We start from the raw sequence: 21,040 nt of genomic DNA, 5'->3' as shown, positions 1-21,040 counted from the left end.
GGTGGCTAGGAAAAATTACGCACTGATAACGTCCCGTCTTGTCGACGCAGGCTAGCCTCCGGGGGTAAAATGGTGGCCCTAATGGACGGAAGGTTACAGGCCCGTTCAGACCACGGAGATTAATGGTGTTTTAACTGGATGGAAGCGCGTAACAAGGACCGCTTTTGGAAGCGAAGCTATCTTATCAACGTAAAGCCAGTGCACCGGTTTTTTTAGTGTGTGTGTCAAACATTGGCACGTTCCGTTGCAGGGGCACTTAAATCGGCCCATTCGGTGATGGATTATGGGATAAATCAATGGACTTGATTATAATTTGAGCCGTTTCACTATATTAAAAACGTTGGTAATGATCCGTGGAGCTTTAAAGTAAAGTGAGTAATTTGTTATTTGCTTCCAAAAGTCAAGGACTGTTAGATGTTAGCTTTATGCACCTGAAACTCGTTTTTGAGCTCAAAAATCGCTTCTCAATCCAACCGTCTCGCTCGCATATCCTCTCGCAAACATCGACCATAAATAAACACGACACATCCTCGCGAGCGCTTAGCAGTCGTAAAAAAGGAAAAAGTTCAAGGAATCCGCTTTGCACGCGAAGAAAAGCAAGTTAGCGCGCAACTGTGAGGCTGGGGTGAATTAATCACCCAACCCCACCGGAGCCACCGTTCTGAAAGGCCACGGATCAGGCGCCTTCTTCAACACCGACACGGCACCATCGAGCCCTGTGCACCCATGAGGTGCAGTGTGAATGCACTTGCAGTTACGCAATCTTTGTTTACATGCGCAACCGCAAGGCAAGCGCGTAAATCTATTACCATGTTTGTACAAGAGCAAACGACCGCGCCATCGGTGAAGCGCGGCTCGGGAAGACACCCGAGGACGGGCAGGGGGTGTTCTGGGGGGGGGGGCGGGGGGCGGGTGTGAGGTGCCGTTGCACGGTAATGCAAGCTGCACCGGGGTGAAGGGATGCACCGGGAAAACTCGGCTGCTTGAAGCTGCATCGATGCACTCGGGCGTTGGCTTTGCACTTCATTTAGCGCGTTATCTGTTCGTTCGCATCCCGTCAACTGTTCTCTCTCTCTCTCTCTCTCTCTCTCTCTCTCTCTCTCTATTGTGCAGAGCACTGTTCTGCTTATCAGAGCCCCCACCGGCAAGAAGGTGAGGTGGACTCAACCCACCCCCTTTAAATGCGCGCCCGCAGGGGGATTTTGTGCGCTATTTGCGTGAGAAAAGCAAACTTCGCTCCGGGCGGGTACTTGAAATGCAATCCCCATTTTTCCGCATCCCGAAATGGGGCGAGGTGGCTGAACGATATGTAACGAGCGATCGAGTTCATTCCACTCGTCACCGTTGGGTGGGTTTTTTTTCACGATTTCGAACCGTTCCCGCCGCCCGGACGGATGCGTAATCCCTAGAACGGTGCAGCGGCAGATTTGCATTTACATGCAATAAATTAACAGGAACGATCGGTTCGTTATGATTTGCGTGAAGTAGCTTTGCACAAGCACGCACAAAACAACCCGAGGCGCCACGAGGATCGGTACGGTGTTTCCCATCCCAATTGGTTTCCCATCGAAGATCGTTTGGATGGTTGATTAGATGATAAATAAAACGCTAATTAAGATGGGCCCGCGATTAGTCCGGCAAATCAAACATGAAAATCCTATCCTCAAAGCCGGCTCAGGATGGAAAATTATGATAAAAATCTCCCCGATGAGTTTGTTTCACCATGGTGGTGCATTTTCTTGCCTCCCATTGGAGGAGCGCCATTTTATCGACCACTGCACATTCCCATACGATCACGATACGATCTTCGACCGGTGCACCTTGACGGGATGCTTGATTTGGTCGCCAGTTTTAACGTTTAGCGCAGGCAAGCCTTTAAAACTGCCAGCACCATAAATCCGCGCCCTCTGGTGGCGGTGGTGTGCAATTTCGTTCCTCGATCGAGCCATTTTTCATCGGCCCCTTGAAAGTGGCGTTTTCGCGGCACCGTTGGCCTTCGTGGTTGGATTCTTGGCCCAGCCCCGGGTGGCCCTGGTGGTTCGAAAGCGCGTTCTCGGATTTCTAGAATTTCCATCCACGGTGCCGCACGCACGCGTCCTGCGCACACTCGGGCTGCACCTCGTTGACCTTCGGTGGGCCTCAAGAAGCCGCCCGCTCGCGAAACTAATGCCGCTCATTAGCGGGGAAGGGAAAAACCAACCCACCGAGTGGCCCCCAAGCTGCCCCATTCTATGGCCACCCGGGATCGAGTCCGGTCCAGGCTAACCATTTGGATAACGCTTGCCGTCGTTTCTGCGCTAGAACGGGGCTTTCCACGGGCACCCGATCGAAAGGTTGACAGATCGCGTGTGTTTAGATGGTAAAAAAAAATGGTTCTGGTGTGACCGCTAGCGGTTCCTAGCACCACCGGTTAGGCCTCCAGTGCCTTCGCTGGGCTGCCAGTATCTTCGGCTAATTTCAGGTAATTATTCTAATAAAGCGCTGATTAGCTAATGCTGCACCGGCTTCTCACCGGACGATGGAGGGTGGCCGTCCCTGCAGCGTTTGATAGATCGATGAACTTCGAGCGTGTCGAGGCCACCGACGTTTGCGTTCCTAGAACGCAAAAACCACCAGAAAAACAAGCAGCAAAAAAAAGCGCACGATCGAGCCACGGCACGGTGCAAGGTACGACCACCTTCGGCTCGAAAGCCGCCGACCCCCACTTGGTGAGCTTTTTTTTTTTCTCTTTTTCTGTTTACCAAAACAACCCACCCGCCCAGAGGTTGGGGCAGAGGTTGGAAGGGTGCAGCGGGTCGAGGTGCAGGTTTGGAAAAGTGCACCGTGCTGCAGCGGATGCAGTTTCCGCGGCTTGTCAGTATCTAACGAGCGAAACGAGCCCACGACGATCGGCGATGGATCGAAGGTAATAACGAGTTTTTCTACAGGCGAGGTGTTCAGTGTGTCAGCAGTCGTACGGGTGATCCGAAGGGGGGTACGAGGGTGGAATGGCCAAGGGGGCGACAGTGTTGCTCGTGCCATTTGCAGATAGACTTGTATATGCTAATTTATCTTTCATAAATGAACCATAAACTAAAGTTTTTATTCAAATATCAATTCTTCACAATGTTATCTATTTTTCTAATGTACGAATAGTAGTTATTGTAATAGTTTTTGTTTGCTACTATTAATTAATGCTACTATTATTAATATATCACCAGCTTTGTTGTATTTAAAAACTCTCACATAAAAGAGAAACAAATTATGGTTAAGCTGTCTTTGCAAAGGATAATGCAATAAAAATTAATTGTTACATTTTGTTACACACATACATATTTGAAACTCCTAAAAAATTAACGAACCATCACGATCGCGATATCAAATTCAGCCAATGATGAACCAGCCACTGTTCGTGTTTGCGTTGGAAGCTGCGATGTTCCGCACCACTCTCGCATCAGCCACGTCTATCAGCACGATCAGATGGCTCCTAGGCACACCGATACCACCGTCTTACCATCTACTGGGGACGATAAAAGGCCCACCGGGTGTCCCGTTCAATTTGTAGCCCGTAATTTATGCTGGCTGGGCGCGCTAAAGATCTTCAAACCAACACACAAAAAAAGCTACCCAAACCAATCGCACATGCCGATCACTCGAGCCCAAAAGCGCGCATCGAACGATCACCATTTGCCTGCCGTATGATTGATGAACAAAGGCACGGGGGTCATTCATCTTGCGGGCTGGTTTGGCCGACGAGCGGTACCGACGGATGCGAGGATGCGACGACATTTAACCCTTCCAACAAAGGGAAAAGAAACTCGGCGACTCCTGCCCGTTTCTGGAAGATGCTTTCTCGCACACACGCACACTCGCGATCGCACGCAAGCACAGTGGAGACAAATGGCTGCAATCGAGCGTTATGAAACCAATCGAACGGCGTTCGATTAGCGAATCACGTCGACATTATCCGCGCCAATCAGTCGCCTCTAGGCGCGCTCATGGCAAGAGGCTTGCGGTTGTGGCAAATTTTGTGTAATTTAGCCGTTTTTCAGTACGTTTCGGTAGGTTCCGGTCGGCGTTGTGGTTTCATAATTTTCATAATTCAAAATAACGAGATGGTTTATTTAAAATGAATAACATGAAAATGGCTTCGTAATTGGAATGATGGTTTATTACAAACAAACAAAAATCTCTCACAGCCTGCAACCAAGCGTATGCGAACAACTTAAGCAATGCCTCATTTCAGCATTCAATCGCTTATTCGTTTACACAATGCAACATATTCCGGTTCCGTTACTTCTTGATCGTGAGACTGATGATCGACTGTTGTTGGATGTGGCTGCCCTGTTGAAGCGAAAAGTAATAAGGATTAATAGGTTTGCGCTAACAACAAATCGATCATCAATTTGAATGCACTTGCACTTCGAAACGCGATCCCTATCCTCTTGACCCGCTTCGATCGTGGAGCACGTCGGAAAGGGTTCAACTGGCCTGTGTTACCACGTTTTCAAGCGCTGATTGATTCACGCATCATTGAAACCGATCGGGTTGAGCTCAAAAACGGTTCCCTCACTTGAGCAAGTGAGCGAGTCTAGCGGATCGATGCACATCAGAGTGCATGCTCGCACAGGAAGCAGACTCCCACGGGCGCTTCCGTCGCTCCGAGTTGCATAACGGTCGGATGCTGCGGCTCCCGTGCTGTCGAGTGTTGGCGGATGTGGATAAATCGCAAAACGACCGTACTGGTGCAAGAAGAGAGAAAAAAAAACATCGCAAAACCGAACCGAAGGTAGAAATAAAACGCAATAAATGGAAGAAAAAAATCCTGACCAATATGGCACCGAGCTGCTTGCTTGCGAAGGTGCATCCTCTAAGGATGAACCCTGGCTGGGAAGGCGCTTGTCGTACGGACGGATCTGGAGGGATTTAGAGTGTTTTTTATGTTATGCGCTACCATCTAGCTTCTTGAATGAATCAGAGAATGATCCGCTGTTGCGCAACCTGATGGAACGCCTCCGAAGAACCGGCTGCGGTGTGTTGTAATGCGATACCGGCAACATTGCCGGTTGCACCCACCCAGCTGTTCCTTTGAGCGGCATCTGTTCCGGTGGCCGGAGGGCCGTAGGGTAATTTGCAGGCTGTGTGTGTGTGTGTTTTTTCCCTTTTTTTGCTTAAATATCCCATTTTACCGCCCTCTTTCAAGTTCGCTTTTGGTGGGTTTTGTCATTGCCACGGGATGTTGTAACTGGATTTTACATGCACGAACCCTACGCGCACGGGCACAACCGTTAGAAATGCCAAAAACTGTTTCGAAAAAACGAAAAGAAGCGCACCCAAACTGCCAACCACATGTCTAATGATCGACAAATGGCACACGCTTCCGACGGGTGCGTCTCTGGTGGAGGGTTTTTTAAAAGCGTTTTTCGACGCCTTTTTTGTCGGTGCAACCCGCCGGAGGCTGGGTTGCCGGCACCGAATGATAATTGCTGATAATGGGCGTGCTTTACGGCAGGCTGTGCTGTGTGCCGGTGAGTGGTTAGCGGTTGTGAGGACCATTTTTACTCCCAGTCAGGATTGTTGAAGTAAAAAATCAGTTTTATTTAGAACAGGCCTCCTGAACAGCTGGAGTCGATTAATAGTCGATCTAGGTGTTCAGTGAATGGAATATTTCATTGCAGTGAGATAAAGCTTTTTCAATGCGTTAAATCATGTACATGACACAGAAAAAGCTATTTATTGAAGATATACAAATAGGTGGTAGTAGTATTATTTACGCTAAAATAGCCCTTCTAATTGCATAATTTAAATCTCCGCAAAAATAGTTGATGCAAATTTCTTTCGTATTCTTTTTCCTGCTTCTAAGCCTCAAAAGTTGTTGCTTCTAATTTAATAGAATCCATGCTAATCTATCTCAACAGCTGCTTCTAAATTTATTCCAAGTAAGACGTCATAAGCTCGCGCCGAATGAAACCATCATCGTGAAATCGCCATTTTATTAGTGATTCCAGCCTGAAGCTCCCAACCGAAATAAACCAAACCGGGCGTCATATCGCGGCCCTGCCCTCGGCCAACGATCGCAGCTGATCTCCGCGGTCTTCCGCGGCTTTCTCGCCCCAACCAAGAAGCCGGTGATAATTGCCCACCTTAACGGTACCCTGTGCTCCATTCGAACATGCCCGCGGAGTTCCAACGCGGACGCTAATAACGCGTACGGTTGTTCTGCAATTAGAAGCCTCACTCGAAACCATTTTCCATGCTGCACAAGCCCCGGGGAGGTGCGTAAAGATGATGCCTTCGGGGCTCGGCGGAGGCCCCGGCTCGGTTGTAGGGTAATCGCTTTAATTGTCTGCAGCATGATCCATATTCCGTACGGAAAACAGTTGCAGACGCACCAGCGCAACCGCGTCATCGTGCCTCTCCTGGAGCGGGCGCAACAACGCTTTTCGGGGGTCTGATGTATGATTGTTTGATTTGTATGGCAGCGTTCGAGCTACTTTCTAATTGTTGCTCCTGTTTTTATGCCCCACCGTTCGACCTCGTCCGAATGCTCGTGCCATTTCCATCCCGTCCCGGAAAAACGCACGCACGTGCGCGCGTGAGCGATTAGAACCGTTTCGGTTTCCGGAACCCTCGGGAAGGGAAATGCACGCTCCACCTGCCTGCTGGTGGTGGTGGGAGGAACGCACCGGTAGATAAGAACGGGAGCACTGATCCTCGAAAACGATCCGTAATGGTTCGATCAAACTAACGATCGTTCACGCGCTCGAATTCCCGGCAAGGCATCATTTTAACTGCCAAGGGGATTGTTTTTTTTTGGCGAAAAAAAAAACAACATGATGGCAAACACGCAGTCATTTTCTCCCCGGTTCAAGACACCGTTCCGGTACCGTTCGCTGCGAACGAAAAGGTCGAACCGCGAGTGAAGACATTAGGCGCGTTACGGCGCGATGTGAACCGTGAAAAAGCCTGCGTAACGTATGCGGCGACACGCCGGTGGTGTGTCGCGTACAAGCTCGCAGACACTGTTGCGGACGGAATGTTCGCGTGCTTGGGAAAATGGAATGTCCCGTTAAGCTGGAGGACGACCGCGCAGCACAGGAGGCAGCTTTATTGTGCTTTACCACATCGCGCTTCTTAACGGTTTCCGTCGACGACAAACAATCGCGCGTCCACAATCCGGCCGGAGTTGGTGAGAAAGCTCTCGCGGGGACGAGTGATTTTTCGTGGCCAAAAAACTACCGGCTGCTAGTGGGTCTGAGTGGCTAAGAAAAGAAGGTGGCCCTCTGCAAGAAGAAATAGGTCAACCGGCACAGATTCGGACCCGCGAGGCTTCCGTGGGATCGTCTCACGTGCGCGGAATCGGTAATGAAACCGAGCTGGGCATTACACGTACGCGTACCCATCCACCCCCAGGCACACATACGCGCTGATTTGGGCGTGTATGTTTCACCTCCGTGCGCATTGAAATGCAATCGGTGCGCCCTTTTCCGATAGGGGGATGATAATATTTGAAATTTCTCCCGCATCGCAACTCCGGGCGCGCAGCTGTTAACAGCTTTATTTGCCAGCTCAATTAAACGGGCACGGGAATGGGCAAAGGAATTTCGATTCCGAACACGGGAATGCGGATGGGCAACAGGGAATGTGGCGTGCCTGAGGGAATGCCCATGTGAAATGAGCGGTATGCTGCGTAACGAATCAATTTGTCAAAACAAAATAGCTCCAAACAAGATGAAACAATTGAGGTACTATTGCATGATAACTGGATACATTTGTTCGACAATTGATTGGATTTATTTCATTGGCATCGTAAAAGGTTTGTTACAATAAATCAATTTTGTTGGTTAATTGTGAAATATACAAGTATTAAATTGTTTTATTTTAACAACTCTTGCAACTAGTTGCATAGTCCAAAAGGTAAGCTACACAGTTTCCCTCAACTTTGCGCATAATTTTCAACGCTATCTCTGTCTCGAAACGCCATACTAGCTGGCTAGAAGAAGTACAAAACTTCCCATAAAATACCCTCCCAGCGGCCAGTGCAATCGAAATGCGCCTGCATCGTGCGGTGGATGATGGTTTTTCACCCGCAGACTCGCCTTATCTTGCGACCGGGCAGGCTCACACGAAACAATACCGTATCATGCGTCAATTACAAACCATACGGTACTCGCGCTCCCGCCCAACATGGCCCGTACATGCACACGTGGCCTCAACGCGGCACCGTTGGCAGCTTCTTGGAACCGGTGTGTAATGGTTTATGTTTTTTGTACGCTCGAGAAGCAGCAGAAGCAGCTCGCTAGCCAAGGCACGGGGACGGGCGAGACTCAACAGCATTAAGCACAACGAAGAACAATCCCCATAACCATAATCATGATCATAATCGTGCAGTGGCGAAGGGCCTCCCTTTTGGCCTACGTGTGTGTGTGGCTATTTTGTTGTTGCTGTTGTTTCTAGCTTCTTTGTTTCATCTTGCGCGCAGCGGCTAGGAAAAACTGGATGCAATTTTCACCGAGCATCAGCACTGGGAGAATGAAAATGATAGAAAACAAGCAGCAGGAGGAAAAAGAAAAGGAAGAAATTAAACACCCATACCCATTCGGTTAGCCGCTGGAAAGCGCGATAGAATCATAGAACAGATGCGGCAGGCGGGCCTAATGTTGCGCTCGGAATGTGAGTGTGTGTACCATAATGAGGCTGAAGCACAACAACATGTGCAGCCGCATAATCGACTGCACCGCGAGTGTGGTGCATGCCATGATTTATTCTCCCGCCCGATCGAATGCATATCACATTAAGCGTCCAAACACTCCCATACTCCAGCCCCACGGTGGGTGTTCTGGTGGGGCTGGCGTTCTTTTTTATGTTTTATTTTTCCCCACCCACACGGAACAGAATGTTTAGCAGGGTTGGAGTCTGCAGCGAGCGCCAGAAAGCAGAGGAGATGCGGAACTAGCCGCACTAGGCACACAGCTAATGACGATCGAACGGGGCTGCACCCGATGGGAGAAAAAAGAAAAACCAACGGGATTAATGCAAGAAATCATCCACCATAGGCACAGTATAATCGGGGGACTCGAGGGTTGGAAAATGTGGGATCTGTTGAGTAGAACGAAAGCAAAAAAAAAAGTGCTATTCTCTGCCACTAACTCACGCCAAGCACGTGCACTAACACCACAAAACTAGCACGTGCATAGTACCCCATCTCGGTGGGGTAGATGGGGTGCAAACGGATCAGTGGGTGGAGGAGTGATGGAGCTGCTGATCTCCAACCCCCAAAGGAGGGATGAATAGATCCGATCCGTTAGGGAGGGAAAAAAAACCTCATCTAGGCAGAACATGAGACACAGTATCCAAAATGAGGGAAAGAGCACGAAGCTTAATAGACAAAAAAGGACTAGTGTGAAAGAGAGCTAGTGAGTGAGAGAGCGAGAAAGGAGATGAAATGCATGCGAGAGTGAGAAAATTTCGTCGAAGAGAGCCTCCAAAAATGGAAAATCAACATCAAGCTCCCCTTTTCACTCACCTACGAAAGCAAACAGCTAGACAACATAACAGACAGCATAGAAAAAGTGAGAAAGAGAGCGTGCGGTTGAGAGAGAGAGAGAGAGAGAGAGCGAGCGAAAGAAAATGATGAGAGAGGTTCTCTGCATGCAGCGGAATGTCTAGGCGCGAAATAGACGTAGAGAAAAACGGAGGCGAAGAAAAAAAAACCTACATGGAAAAGCAGTCGAAACGTCTCGCTAAAAAATCGGATGAGAGAGCCGAACCGACACCGAGAGAGAGAGAGAGAGCGAAAGAGCGCGAAAGAGTGAATGAAAGGGCTGATGGAAAAACGCAGCGCACGAATGCACTCCGCAGCATAAAACCCCGTTCGAAAAGGGCAGAGAGCGAGAGCGCGTGATTGCGCGTTCGCTCGGAGCAACTTTTGGGCCGAAAAAAGAGACCATCTTAAATGAGAAAGAAGCAACAAACAACAGAAAAAAAAAAGCAAGACAACCGTAAGCTGCTGCTGTGTTCCGTTGCGTTGGAAAAGAGCGATGGCGGCGGTGGCGAGGACGAAGATGGCGCTGGTAGAGGGCCGAAGATGTTGCACGCGAGTAACGGGTGTTATGTGCCAAATGGGTTCGAGCGCGCGCTCGCGGGGGTTGTTGAGCCGGGTGCGGCATGAATGGAACGAAGCGGGACAGAGCATGAAAGGAACGCCACAACCCCTGCTGCTGCTGCTGCTGCTGCCACCCCAAACCGGCTACGGGGTGGCGGTAACCACGAAGAGAGCGCGCGCTGCCGATGGGTTTTGAATGGTGGTGGAAATATTATGTTTTGTATTTTCTCTATGGACCAGTCTTCAGCCGTACCTCGTATCGAACGCATCGAGCGATTCGATTGATCGTCGTCGTCGTCGCCGTCGCCGTCGCCGTCGTTGTCGTCGTCGTCGTCATCGTTTTTCGTCACCGCCTCCTTCGACACCAGCTTTCGTTACGTCACCGGCTGGCTGTGCGTTTGCTGTGGTTGCTGTGAGTCGCTTTCGCTCGTCGCGGCCGGCGTCGATCACGAGGTTTTCCGTGCAGAAGCAGAACACTATTGTCCTCTGTGGTTGCGAGTTTTTCCGCGAAATTTTCCACCGACTCGGTGTAAGCGCGCGAGTGTGTGTGTCTGTGTGTGGTTGTTACTGTCAGGTGCGATCCTCGTACCGTAAAGGATCAGGATCAAACCCGGATGGAGAACGGGGAGAACAAATAAGCATAAAAATTCCCCGGTCCGCTCTTATTCGGCAGATAGTGTTATGCTGAGCGTGTGCCAGCAGTGGTGTATAATATTTTTTTACAAATCGAAGTGGCTGCGATCTTTTTCCACCACCAAAGTGTAAGTGTCCACATTGTTGCAATTAAGCGATAAAAAGGGGAAAAAAGTGATCAAAAATAAAGTAGATAAAAACAAATAGTAGAACCAAAATTGTGCACCTAACGTGTCATTTTAAAGAAGAAAAAATCTAGGAAAAAATCAACTTAAACATGAAACATTGCGCAAGAAAACCCGAGATGGAAAATGATACGTAAAACATGACAAATGACCCACCGCGAGAGATAGGCGATGTGATTACTGCGAATGCAAGAGTGATAAATTGAAGTGTCTCAATCACGGCCTCGGTGAAGAAAGCATATCTCTGCAAACAGGCGGAAAAAGCACAAAAGAAGAGAAGAAGAAGAGTAAAAAGAAATGATACAAAACGAAGAGTTACGCTCGACAAAGATGAAAAGGCAACAAGTAAAAGAAAGTGCCTCGCAAACAAACCCGTGCAGCAGCAAACTTCAATAAGAAAATAAACGAGTAGAGAGAAGAAAAAAAAATCGGGAATAAATAATGCTAAAAGTGCGAAAACAAACGAATGGAAAGATAAAGTGCGTGAATGGCGGTGTGGCCACAACCATTGTCGCCGATTGTCGCGTGGTTGCAAATGGAAAACGACGAGCCGTGCCACGGCGCAACGGACCTAAAGGGAGGGAATTATAACAACAGCGCTTTTTGAAACAAAAAAAAAACCTTCCCCCACGGCCAGATGGGAGGAAAATAAGGAATTAACACAAACCCCAAAACGGACCTCCCGGACGTTCGGGGTGTGGTTCCGGGGGTGGGGGGGGGCTGTTTCCCGTGATCCCTCTCCCGAGATTCGACCCAAAGCGACCGAATTCGTAAGCGCGATCACGATCTCCCTTTGCGAACGGTGATTTCGTCGCCGAATAGATGTCGCGTCAGCGGCCTTTCGGGAGGGGGCTTTTCTTCTCTATGTTTTTGTTTTTCATGTCCCCCTCCCCACCCCCCCCCACCCCACCGTTTGTTTGTTGACGCCCTTCTCCCACCCCGCACGCCCCGATTGTCACTCACTCGCAACCACGGTCGGTGGCGATCGGTGGTGGAAAGTGAAGTGAAAGAAGCATTAAAAAATTTCACCTTACATAACGTCACATTAAGTTAACACATCGAATCGCCACCTCACCCCGACCCGCGTCCGACCTCCCCACCCGCGTGTCTCGATCGGAACCGGACTGGACAATCCTCACCACCCCGCTCGTACCACCCTCCCACGAAACCCTCCCACGAGGAGATCGAGCCTGGCTGGGGGTGGTTACAACGGGACGAGTGGTGTACGATCGGCGCTGTGCGTGTGTGCGTGTGTGTGTGTGTGTGACATGCGTGAGATGGCAACGAGCTGGCCGATAGTGGATTGATTCGAAATTATCATAATAACAGCGAAAATGTGATTCGAAATTTGAATTCATCCCCCCAAAGCGGGTTTGTGGCGCTCTGTTTCCACCCTTATGGCTGCTCCGGGGGTTTCGTTTCTCGTCCGGAAGCGCAACCAACGCGACCAGGTTGCGCATACGCAATCGATGACTCGCAAGTGTCCTCGCTAGTGTGTGGCGGTGTGTGAAAGACCCACGTGAATGAGCCATCTGAAGCCACAACCGATCTGCCTCGTGGGGTGATCTTTCGTTTCGGGGTGGTGTCGTTTTGTTTTTTGGGGTGGATATTTTTTCTGTATCCGCTTGTCCACTCACACACGAACCAAAAAAAACAGATGCAAAATGGAATCGCGAAATCAGCGCAAGCCGGTCGAAAAGTGGTCGATTGTGGGATGGCGAAAGTGGGAAATGCCAGCGCAAATGTCACCGGAAAGAAGAGACCTCGGTGGGCTAACGTTTTTGGAGCCTCGCGGGTGATTTATGTGCCGCGTGGACTCGCTGCGGATAATGTCAAGTGATGCAAGCACTGGACGTGCGTGTTCCGGGGCGGGAGTGTTTTATTGGGATGCAAAAATGGTGCAACATTGATTTTCAGCGAAAGGATTTCCCTCCCGAAGGATGTGAGATGATCGACAGGATATGAAACGAGTGTTTTATGGACTTATCCGTGCAGTCTCCAAAATCCATGTGTTGCTTTGTTATTGAATGTCAGTGTGGAATTGGGATTCTTGCATGTGCTAGAAAAGTATCAAGCCAATATAACCTTAAAACGACTTTAATTTCATTTGTCAAGTATAGATATTGGGTAAATGTATTTTTCTCAATTGTTTTACAAGGATTATAATTGTGGTAGCTCTTTGTTTTTCATCGGTTTTATTCACTTCTCCATAATTTAAATCTTTCTAAACAACCACTCTTTTAAAAAAAACGAATAATCAATCAAATAGAGCACAAAAACCGCGGAAATGCCTGAAAAATTTCTTATCACACGCAACATAAAATCATCCAACGCTCAATGCATTGCGTGCTGATAAGCGTTCCACCCTAACTAAGATTGCTTATAAAGAATCGCCCCTCTACGGATTAGCTTCAGCTCAAAGTCCCTTGCCTCCAGCGATGACAGGGGGTCAGCAGGGCAACTTATTACTCGGCTCGCCTGCATGAGATAATTCATTTGCAGCGGCATGATTGATTGGACTCATGCTCATGTTACTGCCGCCATTCTGTCCCCGAGGATGGCCTCATTCGAGCTAAAACCGATCCACCCCGGCAGGCAACGCACCGGAACCTAAAGGGAGCATAATTCGATCAGGAGAAAAATTGCATTACCCTGTCCATAACGCTCACGAGTCGCACTACGCAGCATATCCTGGAGTCCTGCCGCGTAAACGCGAAGGCTCGCAATCCCCTTCGTGCTAATAGGCGCGAACAGTCAGCGTGGCGTATTTTCTTTTTCCCACCCCACGATGGCCCTTTTCGGTGGAGGTCGTTGTAATAGAAAATGGTGCCGCTGTGAGCCAAATTTTGCAATGACCTTTCTGTGGGCGCCTTCCGCCGGTGAGCCAATCCTACCTCCGGGGAAAAAATGCACCCCCTGCGTACTACGCGGGAAAGCATAAACGAATTAAGAAGTCACTCCATCTTCCAGCTGTTCGCTCAGTGGGTGTGTGTGTGTGTGTGTGGGGGTGTGTTTGGGTGCGTTCTCCCACACCCGATCGGCCTCGAACGGTACTTTTGCCTACTTCTGCTTGAACCGACCGATGGTGGGAGTGAATTTCCCGAAATAATAGCCCCACGCATGGGGCTCATCGGGGTTGGGAAAACGGAAGGCGCCGTGAGATGAGTGGCTCCGACATGAAAACTGCCCATCATCATCTCTCCTCTTTCCCCTCCGGGGCATCATCTCCCCATTTTCTAAGGTGGGTGGTGGCCGAAAATGTAGGCCAATTAAGGCCAGCCCGCCGACGGCCCGGGAAGGCCTCCTAACGGCACTCGCCAGCCAATTGCCTTTTGCGCGTTCCGTGCGTGCGTACGTGCGCCGGGGCCGGTGTGGACGGGGTGGGTGGGAAAGTGCACGGGAACTCGTCAAAATTTGCCGAACCGGGAGGTGGAAGGCATTCCCGGGCGGGCGGGCCGGCTGGATAATGGATGACCGAATGACGAGCGCTACCGGGATGGAAAACGCTCCCGTCTGAGCTTCGGTTTGATTGAGTTTCATCGCCCGGGTTGGGTTGGGTTGGGTTTGGATAGCGAGTGGATGGTGATGATCCCTCGATAATACCTCAATAGGCCCAAAGGCGTCCAATGCTGCTCGGGAAAAGTAACCGGAAATGAGAATAACAACAGGAAGAGCTATAGAAAGCATGCAGAGTAACCAAAACGAGATCGAATTTTATGCCATTGGCATTAATTATGACATTTCTGTGTAATAGAACAACCGTAAATACCACTTCGTTAAACAGCCTGCTGATACGAGTCATTGAGCTTATTGGCTTATCGTAAATGCGATGATGATTCGTAATCTTATAACCTATCAAAAATCACATCAAATAGATCCGATCGTACTCGATCTCCACGACAACGCTTGCAGTAAATTTTCGCCTGCACTTACCAGCAATTACCTTCCCCGAAATGGCTTTTAATAGGCCACAACCAGCAAACACTTACTCCCCCCCGATGGGGCTTTCGAAAAGCTTCGCAAAAAGGCTCGCCTTCGATTACAAGATTATCAAAAGCTCCATCCATCGGCTCGTTGGCTTCACTCGCTGGCAGCCCCCCAAACGCCACTTCGATCACGCAAACAATAAAGGGAAATGCATTTCACGTTTTGTTTTGCTTCCCCTGCCCACTTATCCTACCCACACTCCCCACCACCCACCAGCGTGAACGAGGCGAAAGAGGCGAAAGACAACGAAAAAAAAAACAAAACGGCAAACCTTACGACGCGACCACACGTCGATGCGTGTGATGTGGAGTTTCCCCACGAGCCCGGCCAGCTCGTATGACAGCAGGCAGTGGGGTTGGGTTGGGTGATGTAACACACACATAACGTCACTGCCCCCTCCCGAGAGAAGGAAAACTTCATCTTGACGAAGTGTTCGCCGGCGCGTGTTTACGTGTGAAGCTAGACGAGCGTGACTCCACGGCTTACGGTACATCTCATCGACGCCCGGCAAGCATCCGGTCCAGCTGCTGCCTTCCAGGGGCCTTGTTTTTCGATGTTCTGCAGAAACAGCGGCATACATTCCGAGTGCTTCCAGCGCCACGCCAGTCGGTGTGTGTGTGTGTGTGTTGGGCGTTGGGCGTTGCATCTTCAATTTACATGCAGCAACCCATCCCATGGTTCGTTCTCCTCGACGGGAGTGCGACATGGTCCGGAAAAATGTGACGCCAGATCACGCCTATTGGGGAGCCGAAATATACCCCGGGATGGGGAGTTCTTTTTTTTTTCTAACTCCCACCACCATTTTTATTCACCCTCCGTCAGGCTGCTGCACTCGGTTTGGCTGGATGTCTGCGTTCTATAAATACTGCACAGACCGATCTGCAGGCGCTGGAAAAACTCGGAAACAGCAGCCCGGTGTAAGGTTTGTCGGTGGAACTCGGTGCGCTGGGCAGAGTCATCTTGTCAGCTCGGCGAGACCTCCAGTGAAGCCGTACCGTGCGGTGGGACTATTTTGGGCTGCGAGCGCGACATCGCGTTCGGTAGGCGTGAAAGGTGGTTGTTCTAAATATAATGTACTGTGCTGGTTGAGATTGGGCAGCAAGGAAAAACCCGGGACCGGGTTCGTTTTTGATGCGAAATGATTTCGATATGAAGCAGGAAGTACAAAATAGGGCAAATGTTAGTTCTTGTACAAATGTAAAATAACATTTACGCATTAAAAAGCACCCTACAGCACATTTTGATCGGGACACAATCGTTTATGCTTTTTAATAAACTACAATGCGTTCGTTAAAACGCTTCACTCCACGCTTCCTATCGGATTGATTTCGACCAGCGCGTGTAGAAAAGCCACGCGCACACTGATGTTTCCCCGCTGCTTCTCGGTGTGTTCCATGTTTCTACCGTACGCTTTTCCCGCCAATGCACGTTTTCCGAATGCAAATTGCACCAGCTCGGATGCACCCGGGATGCACACGGCCGAAGGGCAAAAGCATATGCTGGGTTAACGTCGCATCTTCGGTGGAAACCTACTGACACAGAGAGCGTGCCCGGCAGCGCGTGTTGGTGTTGGTGCGTGTATAACAACGATCCCACCCCATTACGGGAGGGTGATGGGGGGAGGGGGGGTGCATGCAACCGATAACACAACTGCACCGAGCAAAAAGCGCAACTCATCGCACCGAGACGATGTCGTTGCCCTGCCGCTCTCTTTTTCTCGCTCTTTCTCTCTTGATTTTTCCTGCTCGCGCCCATTTTCACGCGACTCTCTTTCTCTTCATCTCTTCATGCGTTTGGATGGGGTTTCGGTTTGCTTGCTCCACTGCACTTAAGTCCACCTCGACATGCCTCGATGAGGTAATACGCCAGCCCTTTGAGTGAGTGCATTCAGCTCTGCTTCGAATCTGCTCTCATCCGAGCGCTTCTCTCCGGCCAACCAACCGGCCGTGTCACATTCGAAAGGGCTCCCGTTGCAACCGATGCAACCCACCACGCATCTCTCCACGCGGCCCTTTTTCCATTGCACATACGCGTTGGGACCGAGATGCCTGCACATGCTTCCTTGTTTTTCCTCTGCACACAGCCTACACAAAAAACCTGTCGCTGGGTTTCTTTTCCGTTTCCTCCCGATCCCGATCCGGCCAGGCAGGCACGATTATATCATCGATCTTCCCGCGATGCGGTGGTGTGCGTGGCGCGTTTTGCATTGCACTTTTCACGCGCATCGCCACCATACTCGGGACCGAAAACGCAACATGTGCGTGTGCAGTTTGCGCTTAGTGTGTCAGTGGTATGTTGTTTTGGTTTCGGCGGTCGGGCCACTCGGGTAATTGCATGCACACGCCGGGATCGGGGGCTCGTACGCACATGGAATGCAGGAAAAAAAAGTGCATCGCGACTAACCGACATCGTTAGGGTAGGTCTTTGGTTTGCTTTCGCGCGATGATTAGATGACAGTTGCATTGCGCTCGATGGTGCATTTTAATGTGTTTTTATCTAAAATGCATTTTTGTACAAACATTTTAAATAAATGCAGCTCGTTGAAATTGCTATTTGTTCAGAAATAGTACTTCGAAACGTGACACACACGCTTCACGAGACAGCTGCTGCATTTCGATCGCTTTCCACGCTGCAGTCCGAAAACGCTCGATTCACGCTCGCATCGTTGCGACCAGATCGACTAAAAATAAAAACCACCCCTGTGGGAGCTCACCCTCGCTCACCCCCTTTACGTACCATGCTGGGTGTGATCGGTTTTGTGTGGTTTCGAGTTTGACCACAGATCCACTCACCACTCGAATGCATTTCAGTTTACTGCATTGCACACGAGCGCAACGAAAGCGAAAGTGTCCGTTTGATTTCGGACCCCCCCTCATTTTTGGGTGCATTGGCATCGGCTGTGGGGTTTTTTTCCCACGAGAATGCCTCTTTGCGTCTTCGTTTCACGTCGGCAAACCTATTACAAAAAGGATCGTTGCCGAGCACGTTCGGATCTGGGGCTGGTAAATTGCATCTGCAGTGGGTCAGATCCGCAGGTCTGCAGTGTTATCCTTCGTGCTCCTGGTTTGTTCCTCGATAAATTCCGGATCCATTACTCGACGGACAGACGCAGACGACCTGATTTTCCGTGCCATCCCAGTTACTGGCCCAGTGACCTCACGCGAAAAGAAACTCCATTATCTACCGGCCTGTGGAGCTCCATCGGTGCTCCATTATGCAGGATGTTTTTCAAAGCTCCACTTTCTCACATTCGTTGGAGGTACACGAGGGCCACCGATGGGCAAGTTCACGTCTTTAGCTCGACCCCGCTCGAGTTGCAAACATGTGTGTGCATTTTCCGACGTCTTTTCCCCGGGGGCCGGCACTTCATCTCCATATGGCGTAGTGGCGCTGATGGTGGAAAACATTTTGATTGACGATTCAACCGAGAAGCTCAGCCCGTCATAACATTCTGCGTCAATTTTTCCGGGCCCCCCTTCTCGAGTCCTTACCCGAGGAAGTCCATTACAGCAACGTCCCATTCGTGAACGAACGAATCGGAAGAAGAAACCCACCCGGAAGAAGAGGGACGTCAAATCAAACGTGCCGTATGATTTGCGAAGCGTCTCCCGAGGAACGAAGAAACTGACGAAATGCCAATCTTACTGCCGTCGGCAACGAAAGTAAGCCATTCTCCGGACGAACGGGAAAACGGAAGCACGCAAATCCTCCCTCCAAGCGGTGGCGTGGGTGGCTGATGGCAGGAAGTAAAATAAAACCAACGTGCTCCACCCTCGGGGTCGGAAAAACCGCACCAAAATGCGATTGCGTGATGAATGAATTACGATTTTTCTGTGGGCCCTTCTGCTCCTTGGCGACTCGATAGTAGCAGTTCTGGCGCTGGTTCGATGGAAGCGGTGGAGTAGAAAACACTTTTCGGAGCCCCGTCGGAAAAGGAAAGACCATTGGATCGCATTTTCCTGCCGAAGAGGAAAAGGAACGGTTCTCATATTTCCGCCCGCTGCCGGCCAAACGTGTCTGGTGTAATTGTGAGTGGAGTTTATGGTTTGTGGCTCGAGGGTTTTGGGTGTATTTTCATGAAAGCCTGCTTGATTCTATTCCGTGATACAATATTTCTTTAAGTTGTACAAAAGATTTAATTCAGGCGCTTACGTACAATCCATAGACGGCCCTTTACACAGACGGCCCAAACGTATCCATATGTTATGATATTTCACATTAAAGAAATTGATATTTCACTTTAAAGATGCACAAACAGCTATATTTAGTGCAGTGTAAAATCGAACTTCATCTGGAGAAATTCCCACCCCACCAAGGCGCAACTGTTTAAGGCATAAAAATAAGTTCGAAAGTCCTGCTCCATGCCCTTCCAATCAGCGGTTCTTTTTTCTCTTTTTCCCTTACAAAAAACCGCCACCCTTGAAGGCATCACCACTCGGGACGCTTCTTGCAAGCACCCACGGCACGTGTGTTGGTGTGGCGAACGAAAGACCGCCAAAATGGCTCGTCTGCCTGGCTCCATGCTGTCCCATCTATCCCCACCGCTCGGGCAACCCCCTTCGAGGGGCCGGCTCGAAGGGTGTAGGAAAACTGCAGCGGGAAAATGTCTTTCCACCGAGCCACCCCCAGTAAACTCCGTGCGGGCGGATCCATTTCCCCCGATAATCGATTCATTTTTATGTACTATCTTTCATTCCTTACCAACACACCCACACACGTGTTTGCGGCACCCCTGCGTGCAACAATCGGGTGGACGCGGTGCGGCCGCGAAGGGACGAAACGAGCAGCGACTCGGGAAGCGCACAAACTACACGGTCGGGATAATGCTGCAGCTATGCTTCCCGCCACGCCGCCTGGTGTGGTTTTCCCACCCTGTGAGACGAAGCGAAATCAGTGCCTCGAGCGAGCAGGAAAACTACCAACCCCTACACGCCGATAGAGCGAGCGAAACAAAGGCAGGAAATGCAAGTCCCACCACAAACGGCAAACGTCTCCCGAGCTCCGTTCGCCGTTCTGGCGGCTTTGTTTGAGTCGTCCCTTTTCCACTAGAATGCCGGTCCGTTTTGTGCCGTTGAAACATGGCCACTCCACACGGGGGTTGCGGGCGGAATCGAGATGAATTGATAGAATATGATAGCTTGCAACATACACCCTTCGTTGTGCCCCGCGGCGGGGTGGAAGAAAATTGCATTAAACCACAGTGACGGCGGCGTCGGAGGAGGGTTCGGAAAATTGTATCTCCCGCTGCCTAGGGCGTGCGAGTGTGTGTGTGTGTGGGTGGATGGGGTGTTTTTTTTTTGCGGTCCCCCTTTGGGAAAGCGCGCCAGCTCAGGAAAAACAGACGACGACCGTTGCTCGCCCATTGTCACAAATTGAAACGGGCCGGGCGAATCGGGATTGCTCCCGACTAGCGTCTTGAACGGAACTGTCTGTGAGAAGAAGAAGCCTGAAATTTGGCACCGTTTTGTGCTTAAAGCCTGCTTCCGGCCGGTTGGTTTTTTCGTGCAGCGTAGGAAACGACGAATCAGCTTGTTTATTTCGCATTGTCGCGTTATCAAACGGCGCTTAAGTTGCTGCACAAGGGTGCCATTTGGACATAATGCTCTTCATTAGCCGTTGCATTGGGAAAGGGATATTTGACGATTTTCTTGGGAATACACATCTAAAATGACTACAAAATCGTTATTGTTAATTTTTCACAAAACAAACAACCAGACAGGCGTCAGATACAATTCACAAAAATTCCAAAGTTCAACGCGATATATCAAGCACATGTAAGAAAGTGTCCATTCCACACGCCAAGCAACACAACGAACAAGCCGTGGAAATCCTTTCGCTGAGCATCGTATAGACGACCTAGCGCCCAAGCGCCCCCGCAGTGTAGCTACTAAATAATTTATCACTCATCACCGCAAGACCGTTTATTTTTCGCTCATTCAGATAAAATCACGCTTGCCAACCCAGGGCCAGTGTCGCGTAAATGCCTTCGCTGGGAATGCAACAGCACCCGTGGACCGCCAGTGAAACGAAGTGCATCGGAGTGCGGTGGAGTGTGGTGATAAAGTAACACCCTTTGTGTGCGCGCGCGAGTGTACTGTGTATTTTTGTGTTTGTGTGTACGTTCGTGTGGAAAAACCCCACAGGTTTCCCC

The sequence above is a fragment of the Anopheles nili genome, chromosome 3, assembly GCF_943737925.1.
Source record: "Anopheles nili chromosome 3, idAnoNiliSN_F5_01, whole genome shotgun sequence".
NCBI lineage: Eukaryota > Metazoa > Arthropoda > Insecta > Diptera > Culicidae > Anopheles > Anopheles nili.
Note: the sequence above shows the minus strand (reverse complement) of the source record.